This window comes from Gorilla gorilla, chromosome 14, assembly GCF_029281585.2.
Source record: "Gorilla gorilla gorilla isolate KB3781 chromosome 14, NHGRI_mGorGor1-v2.1_pri, whole genome shotgun sequence".
Lineage (NCBI taxonomy): Eukaryota > Metazoa > Chordata > Mammalia > Primates > Hominidae > Gorilla > Gorilla gorilla.
Window position 1 is genome coordinate 18,609,521 of NC_073238.2, and position 13,206 is coordinate 18,622,726.

The window sequence follows — 13,206 nt, forward strand, 5'->3', positions numbered from 1 at the left end:
CGAGTAGAACGGAATGGAACGGATTGGAATGGAATGGAATGGACAGGAGCAGAACGGAATGGAATGCAATGGAATGGAATGGAATGTACCCGAGCAGAACGGAATGGAATGAAATGGAAATGGAAAGGGAATGGAAATGGAACGGGAATGGAAATGGAACGGGAACGGAAATGGAACGGGAATGGAAATGGAACGGGAACGGAAACGGAACGAGAACGGAAATGGAACGGGAACGGAAACGGAACGGGAACGGAAATGGAACGGGAATGGTAATGGAACGGGAATGTAAATGGAACGGGAATGGAAATGGAACGGGAATGGAAATGGATCGGGAATGGAAATGGAACGGGAATGGTAATGGAACTGGAATGGAAATGGAACGGGAATGGAAAAGAAACGGGAATGCAAATGGAACGGGAATGGAAATGGAATGGGAATGGAAATGGAATGGAATGGAATGGAATGGAATGGAATGTACCGGAGTGGAGTGGAGTGGAGTGGAGTGGAGTAGAGTGCACTGGAACGGAATGGAATGGAATGGAATGGAATGGAACGGAACGGAATGTACCCGAGAAGCACGGAATGGAATGGAATGGAATGGAATGGAATGGAATGGAATGGAATGGAATGGAATGGAATGGAATGTACCGGAGTGGAGTGGAGTGGAATGGAGTGGAGTGGAGTGGAGTGGAGTGGAATGGAATGGAATGGAATGGAATGGAATGGAATGGAATGGAATGCAGTGGAATGCAATGGAATGGAAAGGAATGGAATGGAATGGAATGGAATGGAATGGAATGGAATGGAATGGACACCAGTAGAATGGAATGGAATGGAATGGAATGGAATGGAATGGAATGGAATGGAATGGAATGGAATGGAATGGAATGGACACCAGTAGAATGGAATGGAATGGAATGGAATGGAATGGAATGGAATGGAATGGAATGGAATGGAATGGAATTCAATGGAATGGAATGGAATGGAATGGAATGGAATTCAATGGAATGGAATGGAGTGGAATGGAATGGAATCGAATGGAATTGAATGGAATCGAATGGAATCAAATGGGATCGAATGGAATGGAATGGAATAGAATGGAATCAACCCGAGTAGAACGGAATGGAATGGAATGGAATGGAATGGAATGGAATGGAATGGAATTCAATGGAATGGAATGGAATGGAATGGAATGGAATGGAATGGAATGGAATGGAATTCAATGGAATGGAATGGAACGGAATGGAATTCAATGGAATGGAATGGAATGGAATGGAATGGAATTCAATGGAATGGAATGGAATGGAATGGATTGGAATGGAATGGAATTCCATGGAATGGAATGGAATGGAATGGAATTCCATGGAATGGAATTCCATGGAATGGAATGGAATGGAATGGAATTCCATGGAATGGAATGGAATGGAATGGAATGGAATGGAATGGAATGGAATGGAATGGAATAGAATGGAATCAACCCGAGTAGAACGGAATGGAATGGAATGGAATGGAATGGAATGGAATGGAATGGAATGGAATGGAATGGAATGTACCAAAGTAGAACGGAATGGAATGGAATGGAATGGAATGGAATGGAATGGAATGGAATGGAATGTACCCGAGTAGAACGGAATGGAATGGAATGGAATGGATTGGAATGGAATGGAATGGAATGGAATGGAATGTAACCGAGTAGAACGGAATGGAATGTAATTGAATGGAATGTAACCGAGTTGAACGGAACGGAATGGAATGGAATGGAATGGAATGGAATGGAATGGAATGGAATTGAGTGCAATGCAATGCAATGCAATGGAATGCAATGGAATGGAAAGGAATGGAATGGAATGGAATGGAATCTACCCGAGTAGAACGGAATGGAATGGAATTGAATGGAATGTAACCGAGTAGAACGGAACGGAATGGAATGGAATGGAATGGAATGGAATGGAATGGAATGGAATGGAATGGAATGGAATGGAATGCAATGGAATGGAATGGAATGGAATGGAATGGAATGGAATGGAATGGAATGGACACCAGTAGAATGGAATGGAATGGAATGGAATGGAATGGAATGGAATGGAATGGAATGGAATCTACCCGAGTAGAACGGAATCTAACGGAATGGAATGGAATGGAATGGACAGGAGCAGAACGGAATGGAATGCAATGGAATGGAATGGAATGTACCCGAGCAGAACGGAATGGAATGAAATGGAAATGGAAAGGGAATGGAAATGGAACGGGAATGGAAATGGAACGGGAACGGAAATGGAACGGGAATGGAAATGGAACGGGAACGGAAACGGAACGAGAACGGAAATGGAACGGGAACGGAAACGGAACGGGAACGGAAATGGAACGGGAATGGTAACGGAACGGGAACGGAAATGGAACGGGAATGGAAAAGGAACGGGAATGGAAATGGATCGGGAATGGAAATGGAACGGGAATGGTAATGGAACTGGAATGGAAATGGAACGGGAATGGAAAAGAAACGGGAATGGAAATGGAACGGGAATGGAAATGGAATGGGAATGGAAATGGAATGGAATGGAATGGAATGGAATGGAATGGAATGGAATGGAATGTACCGGTGTGGAGTGGAGTGGATTGGAGTGGAGTAGAGTGCACTGGAACGGAATGGAATGGAATGGAATGGAATGGAACGGAACGGAATGTACCCGAGAAGCACGGAATGGAATGGAATGGAATGGAATGGAATGGAATGGAATGGAATGTACCGGAGTGGAGTGGAGTGGAATGGAGTGGAGTGGAGTGGAGTGGAATGGAATGGAATGGAATGGAATGGAATGGAATGGAATGGAATGGAATGGAATGGAATGCAATGGAATGCAATGGAATGGAAAGGAATGGAATGGAATGGAATGGAATGGAATGGAATGGAATGGAATGGAATGGACAACAGTAGAATGGAAAGGAATGGAATGGAATGGAATGGAATGGAATGGAATGGAATGCAATGGAATGCAATGGAATGGAAAGGAATGGAATGGAATGGAATGGAATGGAATGGAATGGAATGGAATGGAATGGACACCAGTAGAATGGAATGGAATGGAATGGAATGGAATGGAATGGAATGGAATGGAATGGAATGGAATGGAATTCAATGGAATGGAATGGAATGGAATGGAATTCAATGGAATGGAATGGAATGGAATGGAATGGAATGGAATGGAATGGAATTCAATGGAATGGAATGGAATGGAATGGAATGGAATGGAATGGAATGGAATGGAATTCAATGGAATGGAATGGAGTGGAATGGAATGGAATCGAATGGAATTGAATGGAATCGAATGGAATCAAATGGGATCGAATGGAATGGAATGGAACAGAATGGAATCAACCCGAGTAGAACGGAATGGAATGGAATGGAATGGAATGGGATGGAATGGAATGGAATGGAATGGAATGGAATGGAATGGAATTCAATGGAATGGAATGGAATGGAATGGAATTCAATGGAATGGAATGGAATGGAATGGAATGGAATGGAATGGAATGGAATTCAATGGAATGGAATGGAATGGAATGGAATGGAATGGAATGGAATGGAATGGAATGGAATGGAATGGAATGGAATGGAATGGAATTCAATGGAATGGAATGGAACGGAATGGAATTCAATGGAATGGAATGGAATGGAATGGAATGGAATTCAATGGAATGGAATGGAATGGAATGGAATGGAATTCCATGGAATGGAATGGAATGGAATGGAATTCCATGGAATGGAATGGAATGGAATGGAATGGAATGGAATGGAATAGAATGGAATCAAACCGAGTAGAACGGAATGGAATGGAATGGAATGTAATGGAATGGAATGGAATGGAATGGAATGGAATGGAATGTACCAAAGTAGAACGGAATGGAATGGAATGGAATGGATTGGAATGGAATGGAATGGAATGGAATGGAATGTAACCGAGTAGAACGGAATGGAATGTAATTGAATGGAATGTAACCGAGTTGAACGGAACGGAATGGAATGGAATGGAATGGAATGGAATGGAATGGAATGGAATGGAATTGAGTGCAATGCAATGCAATGGAATGCAATGGAATGGAAAGGAATGGAATGGAATGGAATGGAATCTACCCGAGTAGAACGGAATGGAATGGAATTGAATGGAATGTAACCGAGTAGAACGGAACGGAATGGAATGGAATGGAATGGAATGGAATGGAATGGAATGGAATGGAATGGAATGGAATGGAATGCAATGCAATGGAATGGAATGGAATGGAATGGAATGGAATGGAATGGAATGGACACCAGTAGAATGGAATGGAATGGAATGGAATGGAATGGAATGGAATGGAATGGAATGGAATCTACCCGAGTAGAACGGAATCTAACGGAATGGAATGGAATGGAATGGACAGGAGCAGAACGGAATGGAATGCAATGGAATGGAATGGAATGTACCCGAGCAGAACGGAATGGAATGAAATGGAAATGGAAAGGGAATGGAAATGGAACGGGAATGGAAATGGAACGGGAACGGAAATGGAACGGGAATGGAAATGGAACGGGAACGGAAACGGAACGAGAACGGAAATGGAACGGGAACGGAAACGGAACGGGAACGGAAATGGAACGGGAATGGTAACGGAACGGGAACGGAAATGGAACGGGAATGGAAAAGGAACGGGAATGGAAATGGATCGGGAATGGAAATGGAACGGGAATGGTAATGGAACTGGAATGGAAATGGAACGGGAATGGAAAAGAAACGGGAATGGAAATGGAACGGGAATGGAAATGGAATGGGAATGGAAATGGAATGGAATGGAATGGAATGGAATGGAATGGAATGGAATGGAATGTACCGGTGTGGAGTGGAGTGGATTGGAGTGGAGTAGAGTGCACTGGAACGGAATGGAATGGAATGGAATGGAATGGAACGGAACGGAATGTACCCGAGAAGCACGGAATGGAATGGAATGGAATGGAATGGAATGGAATGGAATGGAATGTACCGGAGTGGAGTGGAGTGGAATGGAGTGGAGTGGAGTGGAGTGGAGTGGAATGGAATGGAATGGAATGGAATGGAATGGAATGGAATGGAATGGAATGGAATGGAATGCAATGGAATGCAATGGAATGGAAAGGAATGGAATGGAATGGAATGGAATGGAATGGAATGGAATGGAATGGAATGGAATGGAATGGAATGGACAACAGTAGAATGGAAAGGAATGGAATGGAATGGAATGGAATGGAATGGAATGGAATGCAATGGAATGCAATGGAATGGAAAGGAATGGAATGGAATGGAATGGAATGGAATGGAATGGAATGGAATGGACACCAGTAGAATGGAATGGAATGGAATGGAATGGAATGGAATGGAATGGAATGGAATGGAATTCAATGGAATGGAATGGAATGGAATGGAATTCAATGGAATGGAATGGAATGGAATGGAATGGAATGGAATGGAATGGAATGGAATTCAATGGAATGGAATGGAATGGAATGGAATGGAATGGAATGGAATGGAATTCAATGGAATGGAATGGAGTGGAATGGAATGGAATCGAATGGAATTGAATGGAATCGAATGGAATCAAATGGGATCGAATGGAATGGAATGGAACAGAATGGAATCAACCCGAGTAGAACGGAATGGAATGGAATGGAATGGAATGGGATGGAATGGAATGGAATGGAATGGAATGGAATGGAATGGAATTCAATGGAATGGAATGGAATGGAATGGAATGGAATGGAATGGAATGGAATGGAATGGAATGGAATGGAATTCAATGGAATGGAATGGAACGGAATGGAATTCAATGGAATGAAATGGAATGGAATGGAATGGAATTCTATGGAATGGAATGGAATGGAATGGAATGGAATTCCATGGAATGGAATGGAATGGAATGGAATTCCATGGAATGGAATGGAATGGAATGGAATGGAATGGAATAGAATGGAATCAACCCGAGTAGAACGGAATGGAATGGAATGGAATGTAATGGAATGGAATGGAATGGAATGGAATGGAATGGAATGGAATGTACCAAAGTAGAACGGAATGGAATGGAATGGAATGGATTGGAATGGAATGGAATGGAATGGAATGGAATGTAACCGAGTAGAACGGAATGGAATGTAATTGAATGGAATGTAACCGAGTTGAACGGAACGGAATGGAATGGAATGGAATGGAATGGAATGGAATGGAATGGAATGGAATTGAGTGCAATGCAATGCAATGGAATGCAATGGAATGGAAAGGAATGGAATGGAATGGAATGGAATCTACCCGAGTAGAACGGAATGGAATGGAATTGAATGGAATGTAACCGAGTAGAACGGAACGGAATGGAATGGAATGGAATGGAATGGAATGCAATGGAATGGAATGGAATGGAATGGAATGGAATGGAATGGACACCAGTAGAATGGAATGGAATGGAATGGAATGGAATGGAATGGAATGGAATGGAATGGAATGGAATCTACCCGAGTAGAACGGAATGGAACGGAATGGAATGGAATGGAATGGACAGGAGCAGAACGGAATGGAATGCAATGGAATGGAATGGAATGTACCCGAGCAGAACGGAGTGGAATGAAATGGAAATGGAAAGGGAATGGAAATGGAACGGGAATGGAAATGGAACGGGAACGGAAATGGAACGGGAATGGAAATGGAACGGGAACGGAAACGGAACGAGAACGGAAATGGAACGGGAACGGAAACGGAACGGGAACGGAAATGGAACGGGAATTGTAACGGAACGGGAACGGAAATGGAACGGGAATGGAAAAGGAACGGGAATGGAAATGGATCGGGAATGGAAATGGAACGGGAATGGTAATGGAACTGGAATGGAAATGGAACGGGAATGGAAAAGAAACGGGAATGGAAATGGAACGGGAATGGAAATGGAATGGGAATGGAATGGAATGGAATGGAATGGAATGGAATGGAATGTACCGGTGTGGAGTGGAGTGGATTGGAGTGGAGTAGAGTGCACTGGAACGGAATGGAATGGAATGGAATGGAATGGAACGGAACGGAATGTACCCGAGAAGCACGGAATGGAATGGAATGGAATGGAATGGAATGGAATGGAATGGAATGTACCGGAGTGGAGTGGAGTGGAATGGAGTGGAGTGGAGTGGAGTGGAGTGGAATGGAATGGAATGGAATGGAATGGAATGGAATGGAATGCAATGGAATGCAATGGAATGGAAAGGAATGGAATGGAATGGAATGGAATGGAATGGAATGGAATGGAATGGAATGGACAACAGTAGAATGGAAAGGAATGGAATGGAATGGAATGGAATGGAATGGAATGGAATGGAATGGAATGGAATTCAATGGAATGGAATGGAATGGAATGGAATTCAATGAAATGGAATGGAATGGAATGGAATTCAATGTAATGTAATGGAATGGAATGGAATTCTATGGAATGGAATGGAGTGGAATCGAATGGAATCGAATGGAATCGAATGGAATGGAATGGAATAGAATGGAATCAACCCGAGTAGAACGGAACGGAACGCAACGGAACGGAACGGAACGGAACGGGACGGAACGGAACGGAATGGAATGGAATGGAAAGGAATTCAGTGGAATGGAATGGAATGGAATGGAATTCTATGGAATGGAATGGAATGGAATGGAATGGAATGGAATGGAATGGAATGGAATTGAATGGAATTCAATGGAATGGAATGGAGTGGAATGGAATGGAATCGATTGGAATTGAATGGAATCGAATGGAATCAAATGGGATCGAATGGAATGGAATGGAATAGAATGGAATCAACCCGAGTAGAACGGAATGGAATGGAATGGAATGGAATGGGATGGAATGGAATGGAATGGAATGGAATGGAATGGTATTCAAAGGAATGGAATGGAATGGAATGGAATGGAATGGAATGGAATGGAATGGAATGGAATGGAATGGAATGGAATGGAATTCAATGGAATGGAATGGAACGGAATGGAATTCCATGGAATGGAATGGAATGGAATGGAATGGAATGGAATTCAATGGAATGGAATGGAATGGAATGGAATGGAATTCCATGGAATTGAATGGAATGGAATGGAATGGAATGGAATGGAATGGAATGGAATGGAATGGAATAGAATGGAATCAACCCGAGTAGAACGGAATGGAATGGAATGGAATGTAATGGAATGGAAAGGAATGGAATGGAATGGAATGGAATGGAATGGAATGGAATGGAATGTACCAAAGTAGAACGGAATGGAATGGAATGGAATGGATTGGAATGGAATGGAATGGAATGGAATGGAATGTAACCGAGTAGAACGGAATGGAATGTAATTGAATGGAATGTAACCGAGTTGAACGGAACGGAATGGAATGGAATGGAATGGAATGGAATGGAATGGAATGGAATGGAATTGAGTGCAATGCAATGCAATGGAATGCAATGGAATGGAAAGGAATGGAATGGAATGGAATGGAATCTACCCGAGTAGAACGGAATGGAATGGAATTGAATGGAATGTAACCGAGTAGAACGGAACGGAATGGAATGGAATGGAATGGAATGGAATGCAATGGAATGGAATGGAATGGAATGGAATGGAATGGAATGGAATGGAATGGAATCTACCCGAGTAGAACGGAATGGAACGGATTGGAATGGAATGGAATGGACAGGAGCAGAACGGAATGGAATGCAATGGAATGGAATGGAATGTACCCGAGCAGAACGGAATGGAATTAAATGGAAATGGAAAGGGAATGGTAATGGAACGGGAATGGAAATGGAACGGGAACGGAAATGGAACGGGAATGGAAAGGGAACGGGAACGGAAACGGAACGAGAACGGAAATGGAACGGGAACGGAAACGGAACGGGAACGGAAATGGAACGGGAATGGTAATGGAACGGGAATGGAAATGGAACGGGAATGGAAATGGAACGGGAATGGAAATGGATCGGGAATGGAAATGGAACGGGAATGGTAATGGAACTGGAATGGAAATGGAACGGGAATGGAAAAGAAACGGGAATGGAAATGGAACGGGAATGGAAATGGAATGGGAATGGAAATGGAATGGAATGGAATGGAATGGAATGGAATGGAATGTAGCAGAGTGGAGTGGAGTGGAGTGGAGTGGAGTAGAGTGCACTGGAACGGAATGGAATGGAATGGAATGGAATGGAGCGGAACGGAATGTACCCGAGAAGCACGGAATGGAATGGAATGGAATGGAATGGAATGGAATGGAATGGAATGTACCGGAGTGGAGTGGAGTGGAATGGAGTGGAGTGGAGTGGAGTGGAGTGGAATGGAATGGAATGGAATGGAATGGAATGGAATGCAATGGAATGCAATGGAATGGAAAGGAATGGAATGGAATGGAATGGAATGGAATGGAATGGAATGGAATGGACACCAGTAGAATGGAATGGAATGGAATGGAATGGAATGGAATGGAATGGAATGGAATGGAATGGAATTCAATGGAATGGAATGGAATGGAATGGAATTCAATGGAATGGAATGGAATGGAATGGAATGGAATTCAATGGAATGGAATGGAATGGAATGGAATGCAATGGAATGGAATGGAATGGAATTCTATGGAATGGAATGGAGTGGAATGGAATGGAATCGAATGGAATTGAATGGAATCGAATGGAATCAAATGGGATCGAATGGAATGGAATGGAATAGAATGGAATCAACCCGAGTAGAAAGGAATGGAATGGAATGGAATGGAATGGGATGGAATGGAATGGAATGGAATGGAATGGAATGGAATGGAATGGAATGGAATGGAATGGAATTCAATGGAATGGAATGGAATGGAATGGAATGGAATGGAATGGAATGGAATGGAATGGAATGGAATGGAATAGAATGGAATCAACCCGAGTAGAACGGAATGGAATGGAATGGAATGGAATGGAATGGAATGGAATGGAATGGAATGGAATGGAATGGAATGGAATGTACCAAAGTAGAACGGAATGGAATGGAATGGAATGGAATGGAATGGAATGGAATGGAATGGAATGTACCCGAGTAGAACGGAATGGAATGGAATGGAATGGATTGGAATGGAATGGAATGGAATGGAATGGAATGTAACCGAGTAGAACGGAATGGAATGTAATTGAATGGAATGTAACCGAGTTGAACGGAACGGAATGGAATGGAATGGAATGGAATGGAATGGAATGGAATGGAATTGAGTGCAATGCAATGCAATGGAATGCAATGGAATGGAAAGGAATGGAATGGAATGGAATGGAATCTACCCGAGTAGAACGGAATGGAATGGAATTGAATGGAATGTAACCGAGTAGAACGGAACGGAATGGAATGGAATGGAATGGAATGGAATGGAATGGAATGCAATGGAATGGAATGGAATGGAATGGAATCTACCCGAGTAGAACGGAATGGAACGGAATGGAATGGAATGGAATGGAATGGAATGGAATGGAATCTACCCGAGTAGAACGGAATGGAACGGAATGGAATGGAATGGAATGGACGGGAGCAGAACGGAATGGAATGCAATGGAATGGAATGGAATGTACCCGAGCAGAACGGAATGGAATGAAATGGAAATGGAAAGGGAATGGAAATGGAACGGGAATGGAAATGGAACGGGAACGGAAATGGAACGGGAATGGAAATGGAACGGGAACGGAAACGGAACGAGAACGGAAATGGAACGGGAACGGAAACGGAACGGGAACGGAAATGGAACGGGAATGGTAACGGAACGGGAATGGAAATGGAACGGGAATGGAAAAGGAACGGGAATGGAAATGGATCGGGAATGGAAATGGAACGGGAATGGTAATGGAACTGGAATGGAAATGGAACGGGAATGGAAAAGAAACGGGAATGGAAATGGAACGGGAATGGAAATGGAATGGGAATGGAAATGGAATGGAATGGAATGGAATGGAATGGAATGGAATGTACCGGAGTGGAGTGGAGTGGAGTGGAGTGGAGTAGAGTGCACTGGAACGGAATGGAATGGAATGGAATGGAATGGAACGGAACGGAATGTACCCGAGAAGCACGGAATGGAATGGAATGGAATGGAATGGAATGGAATGGAATGTACCGGAGTGGAGTGGAGTGGAATGGAGTGGAGTGGAGTGGAGTGGAATGGAATGGAATGGAATGGAATGGAATGCAATGGAATGCAATGGAATAGAAAGGAATGGAATGGAATGGAATGGAATGGAATGGAATGGAATGGAATGGAATGGAATGGACACCAGTAGAATGGAATGGAATGGAATGGAATGGAATGGAATGGAATGGAATGGAATGGAATGGAATGGAATTCAATGGAATGGAATGGAATGGAATGGAATTCTATGGAATGGAATGGAATGGAATGGAATTCAATGGAATGGAATGGAATGGAATGGAATTCTATGGAATGGAATGGAGTGGAATCGAATGGAATCGAATGGAATCGAATGGAATGGAATGGAATAGAATGGAATCAACCCGAGTAGAACGGAACGGAACGCAACGGAACGGAACGGAACGGAACGGGACGGAAAGGAACGGAATGGAATGGAATGGAACGGAATTCCATGGAATGGAATGGAATGGAATGGAATGGAATGGAATGGAATGGAATGGAATGGAATTCAATGGAATGGAACGGAATGGATTGGAATGGAATGGAATAGAATGGAATCAACCCGAGTAGAACGGAACGGAACACAACGGAACGGAACGGAACGCAACGGAACGGAACGGAACGGAACGGAACGGAATGGAATGGAATGGAACGGAATTCAGTGGAATGGAATGGAATGGAATGGAATTCTATGGAATGGAATGGAATGGAATGAAATGGAATGGAATTCCATGGAATGGAATGGAATGGAATGGAATTCCATGGAATGGAATGGAATGGAATGGAATTCCATGGAATGGAATGGAATGGAATGGAATGGAATGGAATGGAATGGAATTCAATGGAATGGAATGGAGTGGAATGGAATGGAATCGAATGGAATTGAATGGAATCGAATGGAATCAAATGGGATCGAATGGAATGGAATGGAATAGAATGGAATCAACCCGAGTAGAACGGAATGGAATGGAATGGAATGGAATGGGATGGAATGGAATGGAATGGAATTCAATGGAATGGAATTCAATGGAATGGAATGCAATGGAATGGAATGGAATGGAATGGAATTCAATGGAATGGAATGGAACGGAATGGAATTCAATGGAATGGAATGGAATGGAATGGAATGGAATTCAATGGAATGGAATGGAATGGAATGGAATGGAATGGAATGGAATGGAATGGAATTCCATGGAATGGAATGGAATGGAATGGAATGGACACCAGTAGAATGGAATGGAATGGAATGGAATGGAATGGAATGGAATGGAATGGAATGGAATGGAATGGAATCTACCCGAGTAGAACGGAATGGAACGGAATGGAATGGAATGGAATGGACAGGAGCAGAACGGAATGGAATGCAATGGAATGGAATGGAATGTACCCGAGCAGAACGGAATGGAATGAAATGGAAATGGAAAGGGAATGGAAATGGAACGGGAATGGAAATGGAACGGGAACGGAAATGGAACGGGAATGGAAATGGAACGGGAACGGAAACGGAACGAGAACGGAAATGGAACGGGAACGGAAACGGAACGGGAACGGAAATGGAACGGGAATGGTAATGGAACGGGAATGGAAATGGAACGGGAATGGAAAAGGAACGGGAATGGAAATGGATCGGGAATGGAAATGGAACGGGAATGGTAATGGAACTGGAATGGAAATGGAACGGGAATGGAAAAGAAACGGGAATGGAAATGGAACGGGAATGGAAATGGAATGGGAATGGAAATGGAATGGAATGGAATGGAATGGAATGGAATGGAATGTACCGGAGTGGAGTGGAGTGGAGTGGAGTGGAGTAGAGTGCACTGGAACGGAATGGAATGGAATGGAATGGAATGGAATGGAACGGAACGGAATGTACCCGAGAAGCACGGAATGGAATGGAATGGAATGGAATGGAATGGAATGGAATGTACCGGAGTGGAGTGGAGTGGAATGGAGTGGAGTGGAGTGGAGTGGAGTGGAATGGAATGGAATGGAATGGAATGGAATGGAATGGAATGGAATGCAATGGAA